Source organism: Pinus tabuliformis, chromosome 9 (assembly GCF_031772625.1).
Source record: "Pinus tabuliformis cultivar Carrire ecotype Pingquan chromosome 9, CPIR1, whole genome shotgun sequence".
Lineage (NCBI taxonomy): Eukaryota > Viridiplantae > Streptophyta > Pinopsida > Pinales > Pinaceae > Pinus > Pinus tabuliformis.
Genome location: NC_142307.1, coordinates 1692588734 through 1692614442, shown reverse-complemented (window position 1 = coordinate 1692614442; position 25709 = coordinate 1692588734).

Sequence of the window (25709 nt, the reverse complement as noted above, 5' to 3'; positions counted from 1 at the left end):
GTTATGGAGAAGGTGAAAAGCCACCTCCCCATTTGTGTAAATATACTATGATGCCTCACTTAGAATGGACTTTAACACTTGAGCTCTGCTAACATTTAGATAAGTATTTGTGATTAGGGAGTTGAAAGCACTTTTCTATTGGTAGCTTGAGCTATAGTGAAGCTAGGGCTTGATGTCAGAGATGATGTGAGTAACATACATTCAACTATTGGATTTTGATGGACCTGTTGACTTGAATTTGTAGCATTATTAACGAGAATTTCTTCACTCTTTGCATCGATTCCCATACATCTTTATGGTATTTGTAATGGCAATCCAATACTTTTATTGTTGATGCGTGTGTGCTTACATATTGGGTATATGTTGACAAACTAATACATGGCTTATGGCTTATATTTTGCTTTGAATCTTTTCCTTCTCATTCCTTCTATACTAGTAACATATTATGAACTAATTTGCAGTAAACATCTAGTACATTCTCATTTGTGTATATCTTATATGGTTTTAGCTAATTGACCACTTCTTTAGATATACTCCTTCTTGTTATTTTTCTATTATAAAATTATATTATGTTTTGAAAGTTATCAAACATGGGTTGATTTTTTCCCCATTTTCCAACATTTCAAAGTCTCTTTCACTCTAACACCTTTGCATTTGATAGCCAAGAGAAAACTCAAATGGTGGCAGTCGAGCCCACATACTGGATGGAGCTCTTATCCCAAAATAGTATGAAGTTTAATTAGGTATTCACACTCCGGAGACCCCCTTATTATTGGAGGTACATTTTTCCTCATAAAAAAAACCCTAACTTTGCCAAAGCATATATTTGAAAGTATATGAAACCAATATCATAAATATTTATCACATGTACATTAATATCTCATATCGATATCCTCAAAATTTCAAAATGTGAAAGTTTCCAGAATAAAATTTATAACAAAAATAACAAGCCGATCTATTTGAAGTAGTAGTGAGGAACCCTAACTTCCTCATATCATATCTCCAAAACTATAGAAATCCATGCAAACCTGCAACTAGAAAGGGTAACAAGGGCTTTCAATGTAGTGAAATGCCCCAAAAGTTATCGAGTGTTAACACTACCACACTTTTCTCACCCAAATAATTAATACAAGGGAAAGCTACAAGATTGTTTGTAATGTAAGGAATATGATGCCAAATAGAGGAAAATAAAAATACATGGAAGAAGAAAAGATGTATCTCAAGCTTAGAATGACAAGATAGTAGAGAAACAAGTTTGATGACCACAATATTAAAACTACAACTGAACTATCATATGTAAGTATTACACTAAAATGAGAAATAACATGCCTAACTACCATGGGGATACAATATTAGCTAGTCTATGAAAATAAATGTTCAAGCATCCAATCTTCTCTACTTTGTATATATGAATTCCATTTCAAATTTTTGAGGGCTCCCACGAGTCACAATAAAACCTAGATTTGTATTAGGATGATCATGTAAAAATTGCAACCTAGGTGATAAGTCTTTCTTCTTAGTATCACAAGGTGGTAACTTTCCCTGTCATATTTCCTTAGGAATTTTTATTAGATTAGATGAAGGTCCATATGGAAGACCTCATATATGTAAAATCACAATGAATGGGAAGAGAAAGGGAAAATCATAGACCAACCTAAAATAAAATAACATTAATAGAGTTTTCCAGTTTTCATTAGGGATGGAGAGTTTGTTTATTGGGGAATTTCATAAAATTCCTATAGAACTCCTCTAGTAGTAGGAGATTGGGTGTTTCTTCCATCTCCATACCTTCTTTCATGCTAATTTCATGATCCTCAACTATAGAAAGCTATGCTACTAGTAAAAAAAGTTGAGAACAATAAGATTACATCAATTTTGAGGAACCTATTTTGTTAAGTTTTTCTAAGACAAATTAATATATAGTACTTAACTTTGTGATACTCCCTGCAAATATCCTTAAAATTCCATTTCAAGATAGATCAAGGTTTATCAAAGTCAATGGATTGTCACTATAATGCACAATCTCTCCTACCAAGTTACATCAAGGAAGCCATACACTTTGTGCCTTTGCTAGATTTAGCAACTTGGGAGGAATCACACTTGCAATAAAGAGATTGAATGCAAGCAAGAGGTACACCTAATACATATAAGGGATATTTTTCAAAAATGGTGTTGTGGTTTAGTTAAGTCATTATGACATATGTTCATTACCTAAAATTGTGGTAGCATCCCAGAGTTTATGTAAATCAAATTAAAAACTTTTCCAATAAAAAAATATCTGAAACAAAGTCTACATATGACCCTTAATAGAGATTTTGTAATAAATCCAACAATTAAAACAAGAGATATATATTACTTAGGAAAATGATGAATAAATCCTTAAAAACAGAATATACAATGTACAAAATTAATGTTATTAAATAAATAACCAAAAAGACAAGTTTTGTCTTTAGTTTTTTTCCCTAGCTAAAAAATTAAAGACATTACTTATATGCTTTAAGAATAGATGGCACCTAACTTTTGTTAATTTCTTTTTGCCAATAAAAGCTATAGACTAACTAAATAGCCTTTATTTTCATTTCCTTCTTGCAAATATAATAGTCCATATGATGTGAATTAGTTTAACATTTTGTTTTAGATAATTATAATTAAAATTAAAAATTTTATTTTTTAAATAAATAATTTTAATAATTATTTTTATGAATATTATACAACTTAAATGTTCCACAGTCAATTTCCATTTTTTTATACATATTCATAATGATAATATTTGTCTTATTCCCTATTATTACCAGGTTTTTTTTCTCCAAAAATACATTAATGGTAACTGGATCACTCCCTATAACTAAATTTCATAGCATCAACTTTATTATCATAACAAATATTCCAATTTAGAATCTAAATTCCAGGAAAAAAAAATAAGCCATATAATCATAAAAACTAAACATTATTATCATAAAAACTATTGCAATTTGAAATCTAAATCATTCCTGTGTGCTGCTTAAGTTCAAGATCCTTATACTCTCCTCTTACAGATAACATTGTCCTTGTGAAGGGTTACGCTATACTTCTGACTATAGCTCGTCATAAAGGAAACCTGCTTTTCATTTCATAAAAAGATATATGGACAGGTCACACATCTATTTTTCCACGATCTTTAAACTTAGAATTAGTTTAAATGTAAAATTTAATATTTCACATGAAGTTGCTTCACATTTTCCTTTTCAATAACCGCTATGCATGAATGACTCAATCCCACGTAGCTCAAGCTTTAGTTGATAGTCGGTGCTTGATTGACATGAATATGTTTCCCCCTCTCATTCAACATGGAAAGGTGTAACAGTACCTCTATTTATATAGAATATTTTTCATGAATATGGGAATTCTACAACCCTTGGATGTGGGAATTAGATGATTGTAAATTTTATATCTTTTTTATGAGTGTTAGTGGTGATTGACATTTCTAAGTTAATTTCAAATTTTATGCATCCATACATGAAGTAAAAGTAAATTCTACAACCCTTGGATGTGGGAATTTGCAATTGACATAGTTGACTGATGAATAGAGTTGTTTGATGGACTATCCCATTCAGAGATTGGTTTGGATACCCCACTTGGTTTAAAGAACAACATGAAAATTAAGAAAAAAATAAACATTTTTATGCCAATTGTAAATTTCACGTATCTAAAAAAATACAAATCAACTATATGAATTCAAATGAAAATGGCATTGCTTCATTTTTTTATAGAATGTTTCATGATCTTAAACACAATATAAAACCATCATACGATCTTTGGTGGAGGTGTTACAGAAATTCGGGTGGCTCCGGATCTTGGTTGTATGATGTTAAGATAGGATGGACTACTCTTGAAGTTTATTCACCAGATTGGCAACATATAATAATTCATCAATTACTCAGAAGATTTACAACGTTTTTGTGTCTTAATAATATAGAGAGATTTCCAGTTAATTCATGAAAAATTCACCACGAATTATTTCTTAATGAACTTTCCCGTGCTGTTCACAAGAATTTAATCCCAATTTAATTTAATCTGGTCTAAAACATTTCCTCTGCGGAATGGCCCATAAAACAACCCCATAAATTCCTTTAAACGGATAGCGAGGTCATTCATAAACAATAGAGAAAACTACGCAAATTATTTCTTAGATTTAACGTGCAACTTAGCTTATGGAAAGTAATTTCATGTAGAGTTCATATTTATGGATTAATGCAAACAGATCAAACATACAAAGAATAGTGGGTGTGTATAGTAATTCTGAATTACATCTTGATTTTCACTGATATAATTGCATCTATCTTTGACCACATCTTGAGAATGGACGTTGGAGTCAATCGATTACCTATTTTTCCAATCCCATGTCACAGTTCAGCGGATGTGAACTTTGAATAAGAGTGGGTTAATTTATCGGCTTAATCTGCCTCAGCAACTATAACGTGCAGCACCGACCGTGTCTATCACCATGTTATGGCAGGATGAAGGAGCCGAGGGAGTATAACCATTCTTTGGAAGCTTATCATTTAGCAGACTTGTATCAATGGCGGGTGTTCTATCGGCTTCTTTCATATAGGCTTCAGATATTTTATTGGTATTGGAGGTGTCCTTAATTTTCGAGTCAGCAGTGACTTCGTGGAGAAAATTAGGCCTGGAAAGAGCCGTTGGAAAGAGCGCAGAGATTAGCGAAATGCATATTATAGTGCCATACACCAGAGTGGCTGCCATGTTAGAATTTCAATAAACTCCTCGACTTCGATGGAGTGGACAATGTAGAAGAAATACAGTGTACCCTCAGAAGGAAAATAAAATGATGAACGAATATGTTTATTGAGACAAGTGTAACGAGAGATTGGCTGCTAAAAAAATGGAAAAGTGAGATACAAGGCGAGTGATTAGAAAGGGAAAATAAAGGTGTATTTATAAGAGATTCATGCCCGTCCTTTTGAATTCGCTGGCCATGAACTAAACGATGAACGAATAGGATGAGAGGTCAAATGTTGACTTTACCGATTATGCGTCCGATGGGGTAAACGCTAAGTTCGATCTGAAAAGCCCCCGCGTTTGATTTATTCAAAGTCAAAAGGCTCTGTAAGTCCACTCAAAATGTTATGTGTTGTGTATGACAACGGTTGGTTTCTTTACTTCAAAGTCAAAAGGCGTTGTCCAGTCAATAACAGATATTGTTTGTGGTGATTAGGACCACGTCAAAATGAAACAAAAGCCAGGAAAGCCATCCTCATCTCATTTTGTACGTTCGATACCAACATATTTTCAAAATCAATGATATAGACAAATTCCTGGATACGCGTATTTTCAAGATGTATTCGTGTGGAGTGCTCCGTGCCATCTCTCCAAATCTTGTATGAATAATTTGATAGGTTTGGTGTTCCTTTTACTACAAATCACGAAGAAGATAATAAGTTGTGGTGCCCTTCATTTAAGTCTCCACGAAAGTCTTAATCAATAGTTTATCCACGAAGAGGGAACCTGAAGATAGTCACCTAGAAAAATCAAACTTGAGCATGTAAAAACCTTGAAAAAGTGAGGGACGAAGCTTTAGGATTTACCCTGGACTTAAACAAGCTGTTTCTTATATGAGAAGGAAAGAAAAGCTTAAAATAGTCTATGACATGTATGTAGTAAATTGGTAGATAGCAATCTAAGTATATACATGTCTATGTATTATACATTTTAATTGATGCTCATATAATGATATAGGTCAATTAAGCAATCTATGTATTATTTTATATCCCTATATTAAGGAAAATAATATTGAGGATCATAGGATAATTTCATTGCATTATATTTGGTCCACAAGTTGGTAATGGAAATTCACAATCATCCAAGCTCATATTCATTGAGATGTATAAGTAAGGACACAAAAATAATGGTAGCCAAATATTGGGATGTACAAGAATTATATTATAAAAGAAAGTGAGGTGAAAAAGTAGTTGGAGAAGTTAGTGGAATAGATTCTCATTGAACCATGTACATCATCCATCATTATTGTGCCAAATAAGGATGTGACTTGGTGGATGTGTATAGATTACACTATGTTAAACAAAATTACACTCAAGAACTAGTACACCATGCATGGGATAGATGATCTCCTAGATTAGTTGCAACAAAATGGCGCTAGAAGGAGGACGAGATGACAGGTTGTGCTTGTTGAGTCTGCTTTGAATCTCTTATTCAAGATCGCTCTTCCCTAAATCATGATCCTGAGATGTTTTTCTAAAGAGCCTAATCTTACCATCCCTGCTAGAAATGTTGATAATGTTGGACCTACCAACAATAAGGGGCTTTCCCCGATATGAAGTCCTAATTAGACCTCACACCATTTGGTGTAGGATCCCCATCTGGAATATGGCCCAATTATTGAAGCAGTGGGATTTCATGATGTGTCTTGGCTGCAATAACGCATAGAGTGGTGGAGTCGTGAATTTGGGAAGCAAGTGTGTGATTCTACGAAAAGTAAAGTGCAATGTATGAAAGGTTCTAACACACGAGGGGAAATGAGTGAGCCCCTAAGAAGCCTGTAAGAATACACAACTTGAAAGGAACAAACGATCATAAAAAGCCTGTAAGAATACACAACTTGAAAGGAACAAACGATCATAAAGACATCACGAGTGAGCCTGCGAAATAGTTCACACATTAACCAGGAAGGAAATAAACGACATCACACATTCAACAAGATTCGTACTATTGCAAGCAGAATAGTTCATAAGTATTAGCATAAGTGAAATAACATATATTACAAACATAACAAGAATAGTCCTACTATATTCAAAACATATGCATGAAAACGTGCCGACTCTGAGCTATAATTAAAGTGAAAGTTCCAAGCATACATATACCATTATCGAACCACTAGCCCCAATAGTGGAAAATGAAGTCTACACCTTGTCCTCCAAACAAAGATACTCCCTCTATGCTACCAAGAAGCTAAGGCTCTCAAGAAACTCGCAAGCTCTTGATTCTAAGCTAAAAGCCTAGCTAAAATCTTGGCTCACAAAATCCCTTTACATGAGTTATGAAGACATATTTATAAAAAAAGGGGTGACTATTCACTTCCCCTTGTGACTCTTGGACTTCCCTCATGACTCTTCATCTTCTTTACAAAATGAATCTTCAACTTCATTACATCATGACTTTTCACATTCCACCTTCGACACTTGGAATTTTACTTACAAATTAATTACAAAAGAATATTACAATATAATCATACCCATATGAGACAAAATTGGGTAGAGCCAACTAGACAACCTAATAAGAAAAAAATCAAGCTTGAGTTTGGGGAAACTCCTACTCAGTAACTTTGACTTGTGGATTCTTGGTCACATGCTAGTGCCAAGATTTATACTGCGCGATGAATTCCCCAAACTATGCGATGGGATTAGGCTTATAGTGGACTCTAACCTCCATGGCATCTGGGTACACTGATTTGGAACCAGTCAAGATTTGTTTCTTTAGAAGGAGCATCATAGTATTGATTTGGACAGGGCCACCAATGTACTTCTGCATATTCTACCTGTTTACTTCGAGATCTTCCTTGGTGGCGATCTGTCTAAACTGGTCCAAGTATTCTTCAACCTCCTTCTTGACTTGATTCCTACGTTTGGCTTCAGTGAGTGAGCCAACTGATGGGATCTTGTTTGATTTCACCAAGAAATCCATGTTGTTGTACAATTGTGCATATGAAGCCTGAATATTGGTAATGAATGAGGCGAGTTGTTTGTTGCTCTGAATGATCATCCGCACTTGTGCTTTCTCCAACTATTCCTGTTGCCTTGTTTTCTTCACCAATTCGAATGATGCCCCTTTGTATTTCATTGACCATTCATGCACGACAGTGATGGCTGTATGGACAACCTTAAGAGCTTTGGCATTATCCTTAAAATTTTGTTGCATGTTGTGCAAGTGGACAACTGCCTTATGCATGGTGACAAGTTCTTCATACAAGCTCTGCATAGTTTCTCCCAATGTCGATACTTCACCAAGTATGGTTGCCTTAAGTTCTTCGAGATTAACTTGTGGGGTAGCTACGTTTTGAACCTCTACTCAGAGTTGTTCAACTTCTTGGCTAATAACCTGCTAGTTCCTTGCCAACTATTTGTTCTCAACCATTAAATACTCCGTGTTTGACTTTGTAGCTTCGAGGAAGGTCAAGTTAGCTGCGTCAATGGCATTCAAATTTATTCTACTTTTTGTCACAATCAACCTTTCTCTGATGAATGTAGGAAATGATAGGTCATCTGGAAAAAAAGTCTTCGTCTCTTGTACCATTTTTTTCTAAAGCTTGTCATAAGTTAGATTGTATGTGTCCATGACCAAACCATCATCAAGAGGAATAATTTCCTCTTCCTCGCTTGGAGCTTGCTCTACTGCTAGAGGATGGGGAGACTAAATGGTCACCTATTGTGTACTTGGCATCAAATCAACATCTTGGTTTTGCGGCACTGGTTCCACCTCCATGTCTTGGATATTGATCAAATCCTCAATCTCTTGAGCGAGCTCCTTATCCGATGAACACTCTGAGGAAAGTGCCCTCCAGTGAGGCAAACCAATCTACTATCTCTGACACTGCTTCCATTGCCCCACTTGATGCAAGATGGTTCTTCCTCAAATATCAACTTATATAACAGAATGAGGAAGTGTTCATTCATATTTTCCATTACTCCTCTATGCCTGCACTCTGAAAGCAGCTTGTAATAAATATGCACAGTTGGGTCTTGTGATGTCCAAGCCCAATTCACGTGAGGGAATGCATTGTGAGCATATATTGCATCTAGTAGATAGGCAAACATGTAAAATATAGCTTACTTTCCCTTGGGAGGACTGAGGGAATTAGCTACATGGATCCCCAGCTGTTAATCCAACAAGTTTAACTAGTTGAATGGTCTTCCTTCATTCACAACCTAGTTCAGTAAGAATTCCCACCCTTGAGGGAAAGTCTCAATGCTCTACTGACCATAGATTCTGCATCATAGAACTATGAAGAGATGATAGGCCCTACTGAGAGATTTTGTCTTTTAGGTGTTGATGGGTGTTTGATCGAACTTTGCTGGCTCTTTCACCCAGTTTTTTAAATTGTCCTTTATGTGCAAGTAGCTGGAGGTAGCATAGAAGTAAGAATCCATGAGCGATTGTGGATCCAAAAAATGGTACATGAAATGATAATCCATTGCTAGAAAATAAGAAAGCCTTTATATGTTGTTATTGTTGAGAATGATATTCTTCGGATCTGTATGAGAAACTATCCAGCTGATAATTTCTGAAGACATAAGTGATGGTGAAATTTAGAATGAAGATATGACTAAAGATAGATGGATTAGTGCAAATAAAGTGCATGATATCAACATACAAAAGGAAAAATAAACATCCATTGAGATTCACCGAAACAATGTCCATTAATGCGAAAAAACAAGAAAACTGATGTGACACTTGTAAAAGGCGAACGATAGATCGAACCAACACTTTTACAAGCTAATATAAGTTAAAACACCAGAAACCATGAAAATAAAGAAGAAAAATAGTACTCATGGAAGCGAAACAACAAAAAACTACAAAAAAAGAGACAAAAGATGACAAAAGCAAAAGTCATTTGGAAAAGCATCACAAACTCCATCGAAGGCTCCTTGATCTCCTTGGGAAGGCTAGAGATATAAGATTGAATGTAAAAATGAGCTTTAGGGACATCCATTATATATATTTAGACTCCTTACGGTTTATGACGCGCATGCCTAAAATCAAGGAAAAAGCGACACTTGGTGGAATTCCAAAAATAATAAGTTGTGTCATCCTTTGGGAAACTAATTATCCACTCCCTATTTTCTAGGGATGCCTTTTTATTTTTTTCTTTTTCTTTTTTTATTTTTTGGGAAAATAGCCATTGAAACTCCCAAGGAAGATTGTACAGTTCCCAACCAGTGGGAAACTTCTTGACTCAGCGCATTGCACAATTTTTGAGCTAAAGATATGATTTCATAGTGTCTAGGCTCAAGGATGGGTTTCCATCTAGAATTTCACAATTTCTAAGCTCAAGGAAGACTTGCCTATCTGGAGTGCGAAATTCCAATCATTAAGGTTGGCCTGCCTTCCAAGATTGCACAGTTTCTGGAGGCAAGCCCAACAATGCTGGAAGGTCAAGTCAAAAGCTTGCTTGTGAGTGAAAAAGTTTAAATCGGGATCAATACATGATAAGTAAAGCATGAAAAGAAAATTCCTGATCACATCATGAATACTTGACGACAATAAAATATAAGTTCCCGTGGACAGAAGGGAAGTTCCAAAATCGAAGCATGGGAAAATTTTTGGAGGGTAGTTGTAGCATCTACAACACTTGGTGACACACTAGTAGAAATCCAACTCTCTATATGGATCTTATCTCATGTAAAATAGGTCTAACACTTCAAGAAGTATTGTTTAGTTCATTGATCACCATAGCTTCTTTGCTTAGCTTACGTAAAAGATATAGTCCTTACCATTCTCTTCATCTGTGAAACACTTCAAAGGAAAGTCGAACTCAATTGTTTTGATTGGAGATGGGGAGTGTATAGATACACAAGTGAAGCAAGATTGTTAGAGTCTTGGTTATGATCTATGGTGTTGCTCTGCTACCAGAAAGCCTGGACAGTACCCTGATGGAGTCACTTCAGGGACACAAAAATTTCTCCACTTCCAACAAGCCTGGACAATACCCCAGTGGACTTTCTTTCTTCACCTCTCTGTGCAAAAATCCTTTCTATTATTTTGCCTTTTATTATATGTTTTTCTCTTTTTTTCTTTATTTTGATCAAAGAATTATGCATAGGAACTTATTGATTTTATGAGGAGAAATAGGGATCCCATATTATTGATAGTAGTAGAGGTTGTACCTTCAGAGAATAATATTTAAACACCTCTGAAATAAAGCTCATTTGTTAAAGTTTCCTCCCCTCCTTACTCTACTCGACTTAGTTGACAAGACATAACCAAACAATTATAAAACTGATTAGACTAGGTGGTGCTAGTTATAGATTAAGAATTGTGATTCCACTACGGTTTTCTCTAAAAATAACATATTTTCCATTAGGGTATCATCAAATAAAGGTGAAAGATACACGCAAAGAGAGGGAATAAGAAAATAACCAAGCATTGACAGTAGCACAATTTCCTCCCGAACTTTACCATGCTTGCTATGAAAACCAAACATAATCTCATGTGGAACCTATCTTACAATAAAAAGGGAAGAAAAGAGAAGGGAGGAAAGTAAATCAAAACAAAGAAAAAGAAAAACTGCTCCTACTGCTAAACTCATTGAGAATAGGCCAGGCTTACATAAAACGAAACTTCTTGTGTAACCACCGACACATAGGATGACCTATATAGGTGAGGGAATCCATATTAAGAAAGATATTCAAGCATGCCAACATACAATAAAGATAAATCGACACATACCTTGACATTCAAAGAGTGAAAGTGCACACAAAAAAATAGAAAAGGAAAGAACATGAAAAACACTCTGCGGATGCATGATGGTGCTTGTGCACATCACAACAACAAGACATGGAAGAGAAATATTTCAATATTCTAAACTTGGAAAACATAAAGAAAGAGAAAAACTTACGTTTCACAATATATCTTGCCAAGTATGTTTCCTCTAATGATTGAGAGATGGCATCATGAAAAACAGATGGAGGATGTGATAATTGAGATACAGACGAATTTTCAATTTGCGCGATCGAATGATGAGGATCCTTGGAAGATACATGACTACTCTGATAAAAAATTGAACTAGCCTCAAGACTGCGAGAACCTTACATAACCATCAGCTCAGGCTTAAGTGCCTCGAGAGCTTACATAAGTTCCATGGCATCAGAAGGGAGATCATAAAAAGTTAATGGCTTGGAAAGATTGACAATGGAAAAATTAGAGTCGTGACCAGATGAATCAATGAATAGATCACAAATGCCATGCTCAGAAATTTAAACATTGAAAACAGAGGCATCCTCTTGATCTCATGAATCATAGATAGGGGAATACTAAAAACAAGAAATTCCCCCTCTATTTCCTAAGAATGATTAGATGATTGATTGGAAAGATCCGAAAAAGAAAATTCTTCCTCTCCACAGTCAGATGTAAGGCTGACATTCCCCAAATTATGAGTGTGATTAGAATTAATATTGTCAGAAATTGATTCTTTGAAAGACTCAACAGGTGTGAAAAAATCATGGAAGTTGTCAGGATAATGAGGGAGAGGTGAACAAGGAGTAATGTCAACTTGTAACACAGATTTTTGTTTAGAAATAAAATCGACACATACTCTTCGTAAATGATATCTCAAGTTAGATGGTCAACGCTAACCCCATCTTGAGTTTGATCCTCACAGACATCAGAAGAAATGATTGAAATAGGTGAATACAACAACTCACAATCGGGAGGACCAAAAGAACCAACAGATGGAGGGCGAGGAGAAAGAACATCATCAGAAAAATCAGACTCAGAGTCCAAACTTGCGTTTAAATTCTAAATATGTGGGGTTGCATAAGATGGAGGAACATCAACAGATGGGCTCTCAAGTTCTTTAGCGTTAACCTGTGTAAATGGAGTTGTCTGATGAGGGGAAGACAAAGAGTCATTTGGAACAACAACGTCCTTCGTCTTAGATTTAGAAGCTCCATAACCAATCAATGTTGGGAGACTTTCCAAAGATTGATAATATTTTGGATTCAGTGAAATATGAAAAATAAATTCAAACTTATGTTTCAATAAAATCCAATCAATATCATCTTTATAAAAAACAAAATATCAATGAATAAAACGATTGTGAAAATCATTGAGAGATTCATCAGGTGCTTTTCTTAAATGCGTGATTTTGTTGAAAACAAATTTGTAATCATACCTATCAAAGGCAAGGTAGAGATCTTTGACAAGATGTTCTAAAAAGTGTATGGAAGCAGTTGGAATTGTGTACCACCATTCCTTCACGCACGCTTCAAATGTGAGAACAAACAACCTACAAGTAACATTCTTGCAGTGAATATTCTGCTTAGTGCAAAATTCAAGATAGAGAGCAGTGTGCTTGAGAATGATTGTTCCACCCACGCCATCAAACTTCAAATTCAACAAGTCATTGATTATTCCTACAAGAACTTTTAGATTTGCACTTCTGGAGGAACATGTCGGGGTTAATATATGGGACGAAGCCATTAAAGATACGAAAAGTTCAAACAGATTTCATGGGCTCATCTTCTCATGTGGCCCTCCTTTTAGCACCAGAAATGTTGACTGTGTTGGACCCACCAACATTCACAGGGCCTCCTCAATATGAAGTCTCAATTAGACCTCACACTGTTTGGTGTAGGAGGTCCATCCAGAATACGACTTTTTGTCAAAGAAGTGGGTTTTAATGATGTTTCTTAGCTGCGATAAAACATAGAGTGGTGTATTTGTGACTTTGGGAAGCAAGTGTATGACGCTGCAGAAGGTCAAGTGTAATGTATGAAAGGTTCTAACACACGAGGGGAAAATTAGTGAGCCCCTTAGAATCTTGTAATAGTAAATAACTTGAAAGGAACACATGAGCATAAAGACATCACGAGTTAGCTGCGAAATAGTTCACACGTTAACCATGACATAAATAAACAACAACACGCATTCAATAAGATTCATACTAATTAAAACAAAATAGTTCATAAGAATTAGCATAAGTGTAATAACATATATTGTAAACATAACAAGATTATTCCTATTATATTCAGAACATATGCATGAAACGTGTCGGCTCTGATCTTTTATTAAAATGACAGTTCAAATCATACATATACCATTAACAAACCTCTAGCCGCAATAGTGGAACATGAAGCCTACACCTTCTCCTCTGAAGAAAGATACTCCCTCTACGCTACAGAGAATCCAAGGCTCTCAACAAACTCCCAAGCTCCTGATTCTAAGCTAAAATCATAGCAAAAATATTTGCTCCCAAAAGCCCTTTACATGAGTTATGAGAAAATATTTATAACAAAAGGAATGACTATTCACTTCCCCTTGTGACTCTTGGGATCCCCTAATGACTCTTCATTTCTTTAAAAAATGAATCTTCAACTTTTTTACATTATGGCTCTTCACATTCCACATTTGACACTTGGAATTTCACTTACAAATTAATTGCAAAAGAATATTACAATATACTCGTACCCATATGAGAAAAAAATTGGCAAAGCCAACTAGATAGCCTAATAAGACAAAATTCAAGCTTGAGTTTGGGGAAACTCCATCTCATGAACAACTTCGACATATAGATTCTTGGTCACATGTTGGTGCCAAGCTTCGTATTGCGTGATGACTTCCCCAAATTTTATGATGGGATCAAGCTAATAGAAGACTCTAGCCTCCATGGCATTCAAGTACACTGATTTGAAACCCACTCGGATTTCCTTCTTTAGCAGGAGCATTATAGTATTGATTTGGACAGGGCCAACAATGTACTTCTACATGTTTTTCCTATTTACTTTGAGATATCCCTTAGTGGTGATTTGTCTAAATCGGTCCAAGTATTCTTCAACCTCTTTCCTGACCTGATTCTCATGTTTGGCTCTAGTGAGTGAGCTAACTGATAGGATCTTGTGCGATTTCGGTAAGAAATCCAAGTTGTTTCACAATCGTGCATACGATGCCTTAATATTGGCAAAGAATGAGGAAATTTGTTTGTTTCTCTCAATGATCATCTGCACTTGCATTTTCTCCAACTTTGTCTGTTGCCTTGTTTTCTTCACCAATTCAGATGGTGCCCCTTTGTATTGCATTAACCATTCATGCATGACAACAATGGATGTATGGACAAACTTAAGAGCTTTGGAATTATCCTTACACTTCTATTGCATGTCGTGCAAGTGGACAATTTCCTTATGCACAGTGATAAGCTCTTCATACAAGCTCCACATAGTTTCTCCCAATGCCAATACTTCACTAAGTATGGTTGCCTTAAGTTCTTCAAGATAAACTTGTTCGAAGCTGTGTTCTGAACCTCTGCTCATAGTTGTTCAACTTCTTGCTTGGCATTCTACAAGTTCTTTTCCAATTATTCTTATCGGCCATAAGATACTTCATGTTTGACTTTGTAGCTTTGGCGAAGGCCAAGTTGGTTGTGGTGATGGAATTCAAATTTCTTCTAGTGCCTATCATAATCACCCTTCCTATGATGAATGAAGAAGATGTGAGGTCATCCAGAAAACATTTCTTCCTCTCTTGTATAATATTTTTACGAATCTCATCATAATTCAGATTTTACGTGTCCATGACTAGAACACCATCAAGAGGAATAATTTCATCTCCCTAGCTTGGAGCTTTCTCTATTGCAGGAGGATGGTTAAATTGAATGGTGACCTATTGTGTATCCAGAATCGGATCAAAATCTTGTTTCTATGGCTTTGGTTCTACCTCGATGTCTTGGATCTCGATTAACTCCTCAATCTCTTGAGCGATCTCCTTGTCTTGCATTTGTTTTCTCTCCTCCTCTATCTGTCAATTCTGCTCTTATTCTTTGTATTTTCTTCGTGCGAATTATTCTTATTATACTCTTCACATTTCTTCTTCTTCTGCCTTTCTTCCTCCAATATCCTCTGCTCTTTTTCTTCCCTCTACTTCTTTTCTACTTCATGCATCCTTTTTTTGTCTTCTTCTTTGATGCTTTGGCCACTTCCAGAATGATTGGATCTGCTTTCATCTTATGGCTTCACTCTCCTCCTGGGATGTATGCAACCTTTCTCTTACCATTTTTGCGCATTGGGTTACGACTCTCTCCTAGTATTGCCTCTGGAGTGACTCTTTTCCGTGGAGTAACTTGTGATGTTCCAACTAAGCTGACTAGTTCACAGGACTTGGAGACATTACAACAATTCTTCCATGCTTCCTCCTCAGGTTTGTGAAAGGTCCTGCTTATCCATCAATAATGAATCCTCACATAGTGGTATTTGCAAACATTCCTTGGATCATATGGTTTGAAGTCAAAATATACAAATTTGAATTTCTCTATTGCCTCACCTTCGATGTTTGTAAATATTAGATTCTTGATTTCATACAATCTGATCTTCATAGTAAGAGCTGACCAAGGTGAGTTATTCCTCCTCTACAATCCTACTGACAACCCTGTGGAGAGATGATACAAAACTTATTACAAGACTAACAAATTGGCGACATACCTGGGCAAAAGATGTAGAGACTTTTTCCCGTCAAACTCTTTGAGGAAAGTGCCATCCAGTGAGGCAAACAAATATGATATCTATGATAATACTTACATTGCCCCACATGACATGCAAGGTGGTTCTTCCTCAAATATCAACTTATACAACTAAATGAGGAAGTGATTAGTCATCTTTTCCATTACTCCTATATGACTACACTCTAAAACAGCTTGCAATAAATATGAACAGAAGGGTCTTGTGGTGTCCAAGTCCAATTCATATAAGGGAATGCATTGCAAGCATATATTACATCCATTATCCATTGGGAGGATTGAGGGAATTAGATACATGGATCCTCAACTATTGAGCTAACATGACTGACCAGTTGAATGGTCTTCCTTCATTCAGAACCTATTTCAGTAAGAATTCCCACCCTTCAAGGAAGCTCTCAGTCCTCTACTGACCAAAGATTTTGCAACATAGAATTATCAAGAGTTGATAAGCCCTCCTAAGATATTTTGCCTTGTAGGTGTTTGTGGGTGTCTGACAGAACTTTGTTGGCTCTTTCACCCAGCTTTTGAAAATGTCCTTTGTGCTAAAGTAGCTGGTGGAAACATAGAAGTAAGAATCCATGAGCGATTACGGCTCCGAAGAATGGTACATGAGATGATAATCCGTTTCCAGAAAAGAAGCAAGCCTTTGTCCATTGACATTGCTTAGAGTCATAGTCTTTGGATTTGTATGAGAAACTATCTAGCTGATGATGTTTGCACATGGGAAATCTGGGTAACTGCATGAAACCTTATGTAACCCTAACCTTTAGACATTGATATATAACTTTCAGTCTTCAAGGTTTTCTTTCATGATTCTTGCTGCAAATGCTTCATTCACTTTCTTCCATGTGATATCTGATTCTTTCTCTATGTTGAGTGTCTAAGTAAACTAGGAAATTCATTGGCATACTCTCAACTGCCTCCCTGGTGGTTCTTTTTGTGGTGTCCTTTGAAGCATATATCTTTGGTGCTATGATGTCACTGACTGATGAAGAGAATTTATCAACAATTTCAATACTTGTAGGAGGAAAATGAACTCATGACAAAGATAAATTAGCTTTGGAAAATATAATCACAAAGAAAGATCACAATGAAAACCAGTGGAGTGACAAGGAAAATTATGTAATTCTTGAGGTGAAGGAGGGATACTGGATGCTTGAACTTCTCATTGTGCAGTCTCAGCAACCAGGGGAGTAGCTTGAGGCTAGAGACTGCACAACACACATTCTTAGCCAGGGAAAACTGAGGTGGTGAATGTGCATTTCACATTCTCAGTGGCCAAGGGACAGGCTTGAGGCCTTCAAATGTGCAATGCGTAGCTCAAAAATCAAGGTATTATGCATACGCAGTCGCATAGTCCAAGCTTGACGCTTTAGCCTTGGACTTGCGTAATGTCAGCTAGACAAGGCAACTGTTGACCAAGGGAAAGACATATCCACCCCGAAAGAGTGTGGGAAACTGGAAGATATGAATGATGGTGCAAGTTAGAGTGTATATATGACTAATTATAGATGGGTTTTTGCAAATCAAGTGAAAAATATCAACATGCAAAATGAAAAACAAACATGGATTTAGAGTTGCCGAAACGACAATCACTAATTGGAAAAAACAAGAAAATTGATGTGACACTTGTAAAAGGAAAAAGACATACCAAACCAACACTTTTACAAGCTAATATAAGTTATAATGCCAAAAAACATGAAAAGAAACAAGTAAAAACATACTCATGGAAGCGAAACGACAAAGAAAGCAATAAAAGACGATAAAAGAAAAACTCACCTGGAAAAGTGTCGCAAACTCCAACGAACGCTACTTAATATCCTTGGGAAGGTTGGAGCTCCAAGATCAAATGTGAAAAATAGCTCTAGGGACGTCCATTATATAGATTTAGACCAATTAGGGTTTATGACGTGCTTGCCTAAAATCAAGGAAAAAGCGACACTTAGCATAATTTCAAAAATAGAAAGTTGTGTCATCCTTCTTGAAACTGATTATCCACTCCCTATTTTATAGGGATTCCTTTTGGTTTTTTCTTTTTAATTTTTCAGGAAAACCAACCATTGACACCGATAAGGAAACTTGTGTAGTTCCCAACCACTGGGAAAATCCTTAACTTGGTGCATTACACATTTTTTGAGCTGAATAGATGCTTTACGCAATTTATGGGCTCAAGCTTGGGGTGTCATCCATAATTGCATAGTTTATGAGCTAATGGATACCTGCCTATTTGGATTGCACAATTCCAATCATCAAGGCTAGCTTACCTTCTAAAATTGTGCAGTTCCTGGAGGCAAGCCCAACAATGCTGCAAGGTCAAGTTAGAAGCTTTCTTGTGAGTGAAAAAGTTCAGATCGAGATCAATACATAAGAAGTAAAGCATGAAAAGATAAGTCTTGATCGCATCATGAATACTAGAAGACAATGAAAGATAAGCTCTTGTGGACATAAGGGAAAATCAAAGCATGGGAAAAATTTTGGCGGGTAGTTGTAGTGGCTACAACATGCTCATATAATGATATATGTCAATTAATAAATCTATGTATTATCCTATGATCCACATATAATGATATAGGTCAAGAAGAAAAATATTTAGGATCATAAAATAATCTCATTACATTAGATATGGTCCACAAGTTGGTATTGGAAATTCACAATCATCCAATTCCATATCCATTGAGATGTGTAATTAAGGACACAAAAATAATGGTAGCCAAATATTGAGATGTACAAGAAATATATTTTAAAAGAAAGTGAGGTGAAGAAGCAGTTGGAGCAACTAGTGGAATATATTCTCAGTAAACCTAGTACATCACCATGTGGGTCATCGATCATCATTGTGCCAAAGATGGATGGGACTTGGTGGATGTGTATAGATTACACTACGCTAAATAAAGTTACATTCAAGAACTAGTACACCATGCCTAGTATAGATGATCTGCTAAACTAGTTGCAACATGCGAGATGCTTCACCAAGCTACACTTAAAGTCTGGATATTACCACATTTGGGTCAAAGAATAAGGTACTTGGAAGAATACCTTCAAAACCAAGAAAGGTTCATATGAGTGGTTAGTCATGTTGTTTTGCCTATGCAATGTGCCAACTACATTTATGAGGTTAACGAATGATATATTATTCCCTTTAATAGATTTAATTATTTGGATGGTATTATAGTATACAATTCTACTTGGGAGGATCACATCTCACATTTGATGTGGGTGCTAGAGACAGTAAAGAAGCATTATTTATTGAAAAATCTCAGGAAGTGTGAGTTTGCAAAACAACCTTTGGTGTAGCTAGGGTATGCAATAGGTGGAGGAGAGATGAAGATAGATATTGCTAAGATGGAGGCCATCGTTTAGTGGTAAATTCCTTTTGAGTTTTGACTCGGGGTATCCACAGTCATAACCATATTTGTCAACATTTCAAATCCCAACAAGGATCCATCATCACGCCAATTCTGAATGATGATAGAAGAAGAGCTTAGTGATAGGATAAATAGTTATAAGATAATTTGATTTAAGGAGATGAAGGTCGGTTATTAATTAAAAATTTTATTTTATTTTTTACCTTTTTTATAATAATTATTAACAGTATTAAAAGTTTTTATTATAATCTTTTAATAAATTGTGTTTTATTTTTATTTTTATTGATATATTTTATATTAGATGAATACGGTAATTAATTAGAGAATTAATTGAATAGATTTTATATAATTAAAATTTTTAATTATTATATCATTAAGGGACTTTTGAGGTCTAAAATGGGCCTCCTAACAAAAATGTACAACCAAAATAATTTTTATAAGAACCAAGAGGATTCAAGGTGATGATGTCAACCATGGGGGATGATTCACCATTTTTGGAGTAAAAAAGTAAAATGATTAAAAAATAATAAAGTAATAAAACTAATTTTTCAACTCGTATTTTCAACTTGTCTCCCTAAGGTTTTACACAAATTTTGACTAGGAGTACTCATTGAATACAAAATTTAATTCCCCATCCAAGGAGTACCCATGCTGCATACTTTTGATGGACCCTGCTACACGAAAAATGAGAAATACATGAAAAAACGTGATTGCAATCACATTTTTCATGTATTTTTGTTTTTTCGTGTAATAGGTCCATCGAAAATATGCGACATGGGTACTCCTTGGATGAGGAATCAAATTATGAATCCAACGAGTGTTTTCGCTAAAAATTTGAGTAAACCCATAGGGAGATAAGTTGAAACTACGAGTTTAAAAAATAGTTTTTTTCTCTTTTCCCTCTAAAATTTGATAATGTAATCTAATCTTATTTTATTATTTCCACTATTATTATATAATTTCCTTTGGAGGCCCATTTTCGACCTCAAAATTCCCCTAATGCTTAAATTAGGTCGGTTATTAATTAAAAAATTTTAGTTTTAGTTTTAATTTTTATTTATAATAATTATTAACAGTATTAAAAGCCTTTATTATAATCTTTTAATAAATTGTTATTTAATTAATTGAATAGGTTTTATATAATTCATTTTTTTTTCCAATTCTTATATCTCAAATCTAAAAGAACTTAATTAGTTAATTAATTAATAGATTCTATAATAATAATCAAATACTAATTATTATTGTAACTATTATTATTATTATTATTATAAATAGATAATAATTATTTCTAATCTATTTTATAATATAAGATAATTTGTATTTATTTTTATTATTTTTGTTATTAATAATAGATTTTAATCCTCTTATAAATAATAATATAACCAATTTCATATTAGATTAATATTCTTTTATCTAATTGGTATAATTATTTATTTAATTAATTGAGTAGATATTATGATAATTAAAACTAACTCTTATTATATCTTAATTCCGAAAGAAATGATTGATTAATAAACTAATCGATTAATTATAATAATAATTAAAAACTAATTATTATTATAAATAATTAATAATCATTACTATTATTATTTTTATAAATATTTATTATTATTATTATTATTATAAATAAGTTTTATAATCAAATTATTATTATTATTATAAATACTCAATAATAACAATTATTTTTATTTTTATTAATAATATAAGGTTATATAGTTATGAGGATAGGAGAGGAAAACAACTACCTGATTACCTGAGATGTTTTGGTGCTCCTAATCCCTCTGATTAAAGGAAGCCAACTTCCACTGATCTCAATACCATTGTCCCTGTTGAGATTCTATAGATGTTTTATAATTTCAAGAGCCTCCCTAATCTTCTGTCTCTGACATTATTCTTCTCTTGTGACAATTGAAGCGCTCTCCAAACAAACTTGGTGCTTTGTTTTCGAGGAATGCTCAGCAAGGGCCGAAGTATGAGACCTTCCATTCTTAATATCTGCTCCATGTTCTTTTAGTATTTTTTGCAAAGAATGACACGTTTCACGAATGTAACTTTTTCCACAAGAACAAACAATTTTATAAACTCCCTTGAGTTGATGTCTATCTATATCATCCTTGACAGACCTCATACCTTGTTTAATTGTTCCAAGCACTGAGAATTGAGTGACTATGTCTTTCCTTCTTAGGATTTTTCCAATCTTATTTTTCACCCCTTCAATATATGGTAGGAAAACTCTACCACACTAAGGTAGGTATTGGGACTTAGGTTCCTAAGATAATACCCCCTTTCCACTCTCTCTATGGCTTTCTTAATTTCTTTTTCTTTATAGCCTATACTCTTAAAAACCAAAGATATATGTTCTTTCTCTTCCTTGAGATGTTCAGAGTCAAAAAATCAAAAGGCCCTAATGACAAGAGTGTTAAGAACACCAAACTTCTGGGAAGGGTGATTGTAGGATTCAACGTGGAGGTAGCTTTCTATGTGAGTTGACTTCCTAAAAACTTTATGTCCTAAAGAGATATCCCCCTTCCTAATGATAAGAACCTCTAAGAATGGGATACTATCGTTTTCCTCTAGCTACATAGTAAATTTTATTTCAGGAGAGATAGAGTTCAGGTGCATAAAAAGCTTTTCAAAATTTTTCCTACCATGAGTCCATTTTAGGTTGGTATCATCGACAAATCGTTTCCACCAAGATGGCCTCAAAGGGTATAATTCAAGGGGTTTTTTTCAATGTATTCCATGTATAATTTGGACACAATTGGCGAGAGGGGTGATCCAATTTCCACTCTAGATGGCTGCTCATAATATCCTCCCTGGAATGTGAAAATGGTTGACCGCAAACAAATCTCAATAAGTTTTGTAGTTTCTAGGTCAGTAACCTCCTTTATAACTTGAATAGCTTCATTCAAGGGAATCTTGGTGAATAAGGATACCACGCCAAAACATACTAGTATGTCTGTTATAGACATTTTTGGGCACTGCAACCCCAATCATAAATGTCCATAAACCAAGGGCTCCTAATTCCCTAAAGGTGTTGTTCCAACCCCTAAAAGAATAAGGTCAACTGATTACAACATCTCCCAGAAGTTCTCCGTGAAAAACTACTCAGAACTGGTCAAAATTGGACCATTTCACCTGCTCCATAGGCAAAGTGCGTTGCATCCCACCTAAATACACACAGTAGGTGCGTTGCATTTCAAAAAGCCCTTCTATGGGGTGCGATGGGCGAGAAGGGACAAATGGCAGGGTCAATCTGCAAGGTGGAGAAGCATGGAATCTTCCAGAAACCTCTCCTGTGACACTTGCCTCTCTGAATTCAACCTGGGATGAGTAAGAGATCATCAATCTCCAAGTGGAATCAAGAACTATCAGAGGGAAGACACTAATAAAATCTCAAGCTGACTCATCTCCCTTGCAGACATCTATATATGGATCCCTCATCCCAGAGATCCAGAGGCTGGAATTTTGCATCTTGTAAGGAAGTGCTATTGGTTTCTTGAGACAACATCATAGTGTTGGGTGATCTAAGATTTTCATGAGATGAAGAAGGGCTTACTTGCTAAGAGGATGATGCTGGGTCAGAACAATTGGTTGTAATTCTCTTGGCTCTTTCTTGATTATCAATAAAACTATTCAAGTTTTCCTCCATACACTTGTGTGATTGATGTTTTATGCATTAGTGTGGTTAATATGCATCTGATCCTGTATTACTTATGATAATAGATCTATGTTCTCGTATAGTGTTATGCTGCTTTGATTCTACAGGTACTCTGTGAAGCTGGGTACGAAAGCAAGTAGCAAAGGACTATCAGAAGAGAGAGGAATCGAGCAAGGAACCAAGCGCAAGACATAGGTTTGTCTCCTTTATTCTTCTCTCATCTATCTTTCATAAAGGAAAACGAAAGCAATTTTAGTTTGTTTGTTTCTAAGGTAGATACCAGCCTTAGTGGGGTTAGCAGTTCTGCATAGACACTATTCCTGGTAACAAAATGGCAACTCCGCTGGGGAACGAGAATATTGTTTGTTCATCTACATTTTTTTACTTTATAAACTTACAGATGGAGCCTGAAGTCAAGCCAGCTAGCCTTTGAACTGCATTTGCTATGCAAGTGCAAAGTAGATCAACGCTGCTTCAGTCAATCTCCGGGTTTTGTTTACGAATTAAACGATTGATTTACAAGCTTTCTAATTGCCCTCGTGGTGGCTCTAGTAACCTCCTTAGATCTACCCCTGTGATTGATTTTCTGATTACCACTTGCTTGGCTGAAATCCCTGAACTGAACTGCAAACTGTGACCCAGAATCCAATCAAAGTCTCATCCCTGGTCCAGCGCACTGTTTGTTCTGTGAACTTCAAATGTAGCGCACATCCCAAGTGTAGTAGGTGTGTTGCATTTTAGTTTGACTCTGTTACAGGTGCGATGATCAGACAAGTCCTTGTTCCTAAAATTTTGGTTTCTGTGTTCACTATTTTCAGATCTATTCAGGTGTTTTGTTGCCTATAGTCAGTACACCTCTGTTTGAAACCCCTTTCCTTGCTACTATTCCGCCTCCATTGTGCAAAGAACTGTAAATGTTTTTATGTATTTTTTGAGTCAATTTCAGTTCTCCTTTACAAAGAAGTAGCGTAATTTTATTGTCGTTTCTTGATTTGAAAGTGTCGCAAGTATCGTTTTCAGTCATAGAAGAGAATCTGATTGTTCTTGATAGTCGATTACACAATTTCTATTGTATTTGATCTGAATTAGTAGTTCTTCTAGTCTCGAAAGCGAGTTTTCAATTCAAAATCGCAAAGTGTTATCATTGTCCTCATTTTGTTTTGAAAAGAAACTTGTTAGTAATTGTCGCTTTGAAAAATAATTTAGATTTGTGCTTAGCTTTCTTTTTATCATTCACACATTAAGAAGGCTGAAAAAATACATGCATGTGCATTTGCATTTAGACTGTTTGTTGGTTTGATTTAGGACAGTGCATATAGTGTGTGCTCTTTGCTCTTTGTTGAAAGAATGCCATCTCTCTTTCCTTAGTAGCTAGGATTTTCATTTGCAAAAAGAAGACTAAACGACTGTTTATCATCTTAGATTGCATTTTAGGAATTTTACATCTACATCACGCGGTGAACCTGAAAGGCAAATTTCTTTAGCAAGATCAACTATAAAATAAATTTAATGAATCTAAGAACGCTTTGGAACCTAACGCACAACATCTAGAAGTCTAGGCTAGAGACGTATTCTGGTGTCGTAAAGCCTGGTAACTATTGTTTTCACTGTTGGTTGGGTGATTCCTCCACTTCGAGACGATAAGTGCCAGTACGGACTTGTGCTCCCACGTACCATCGAGTATATTTTGGGAGACCACAATAGGCTTTATCCTTTATCCATAGGAAGCCATGTCTGCCGCCCTATCGATCGCAATGCACTGAACACAACATTCAGGAAGATTGACTGCCGTACCATAAAAAGTATTCTGCAGTTTTGCGATTGGTTTGGTAACCCCTCTGTCTAGATTTCCAGAGCAGTCCCTTTCGTTCCTTTTCAGGCTCCTTAATAGAAAAGGTCCATCTGAGCACTTGTCACTTCAGGCTCATTAAAAATCGAAGGCGACTAGAGTCATCTTTTGTTTTTTCTCGACTCTTAAAAATTGAAAAAACAAGTTGTGTCAAAGCGTCTAAAATTCATCTAATTCGGAAACATACTTCCCCTTGATTTTTTGTTTCATCGAGTAATCCGCAATTGTGGAAGAAATTCAATTGAAACCCCGTCGTTTGTAGAGGCTTACGAGTCAACCGTCTTTGTCTCCGGAATCGAAACTGTTACGGACAAAGCGAACTCGTTTAACCGGTTCCAAATTCCCTGGTAAAGTTAGAACAAGTGTTCCAACACCATCAGAGACTTCGGTTACTTCAAACATTTCTAGTATCCCTGCCTTTACAGAAGAATTTCAGCGGCCACCGAAGGATAGTAGCATTGATCCTAGTGTGAGGGTAAACACTTGTGTTACTGAACCAGTTCCATCTACAACTGATTCAGAGGGTGTTACTCCCCAGCATCTGTCGCTACAGATCCATACCTTCTTCGGCACAGAAATATTTTATGAACAGATGGT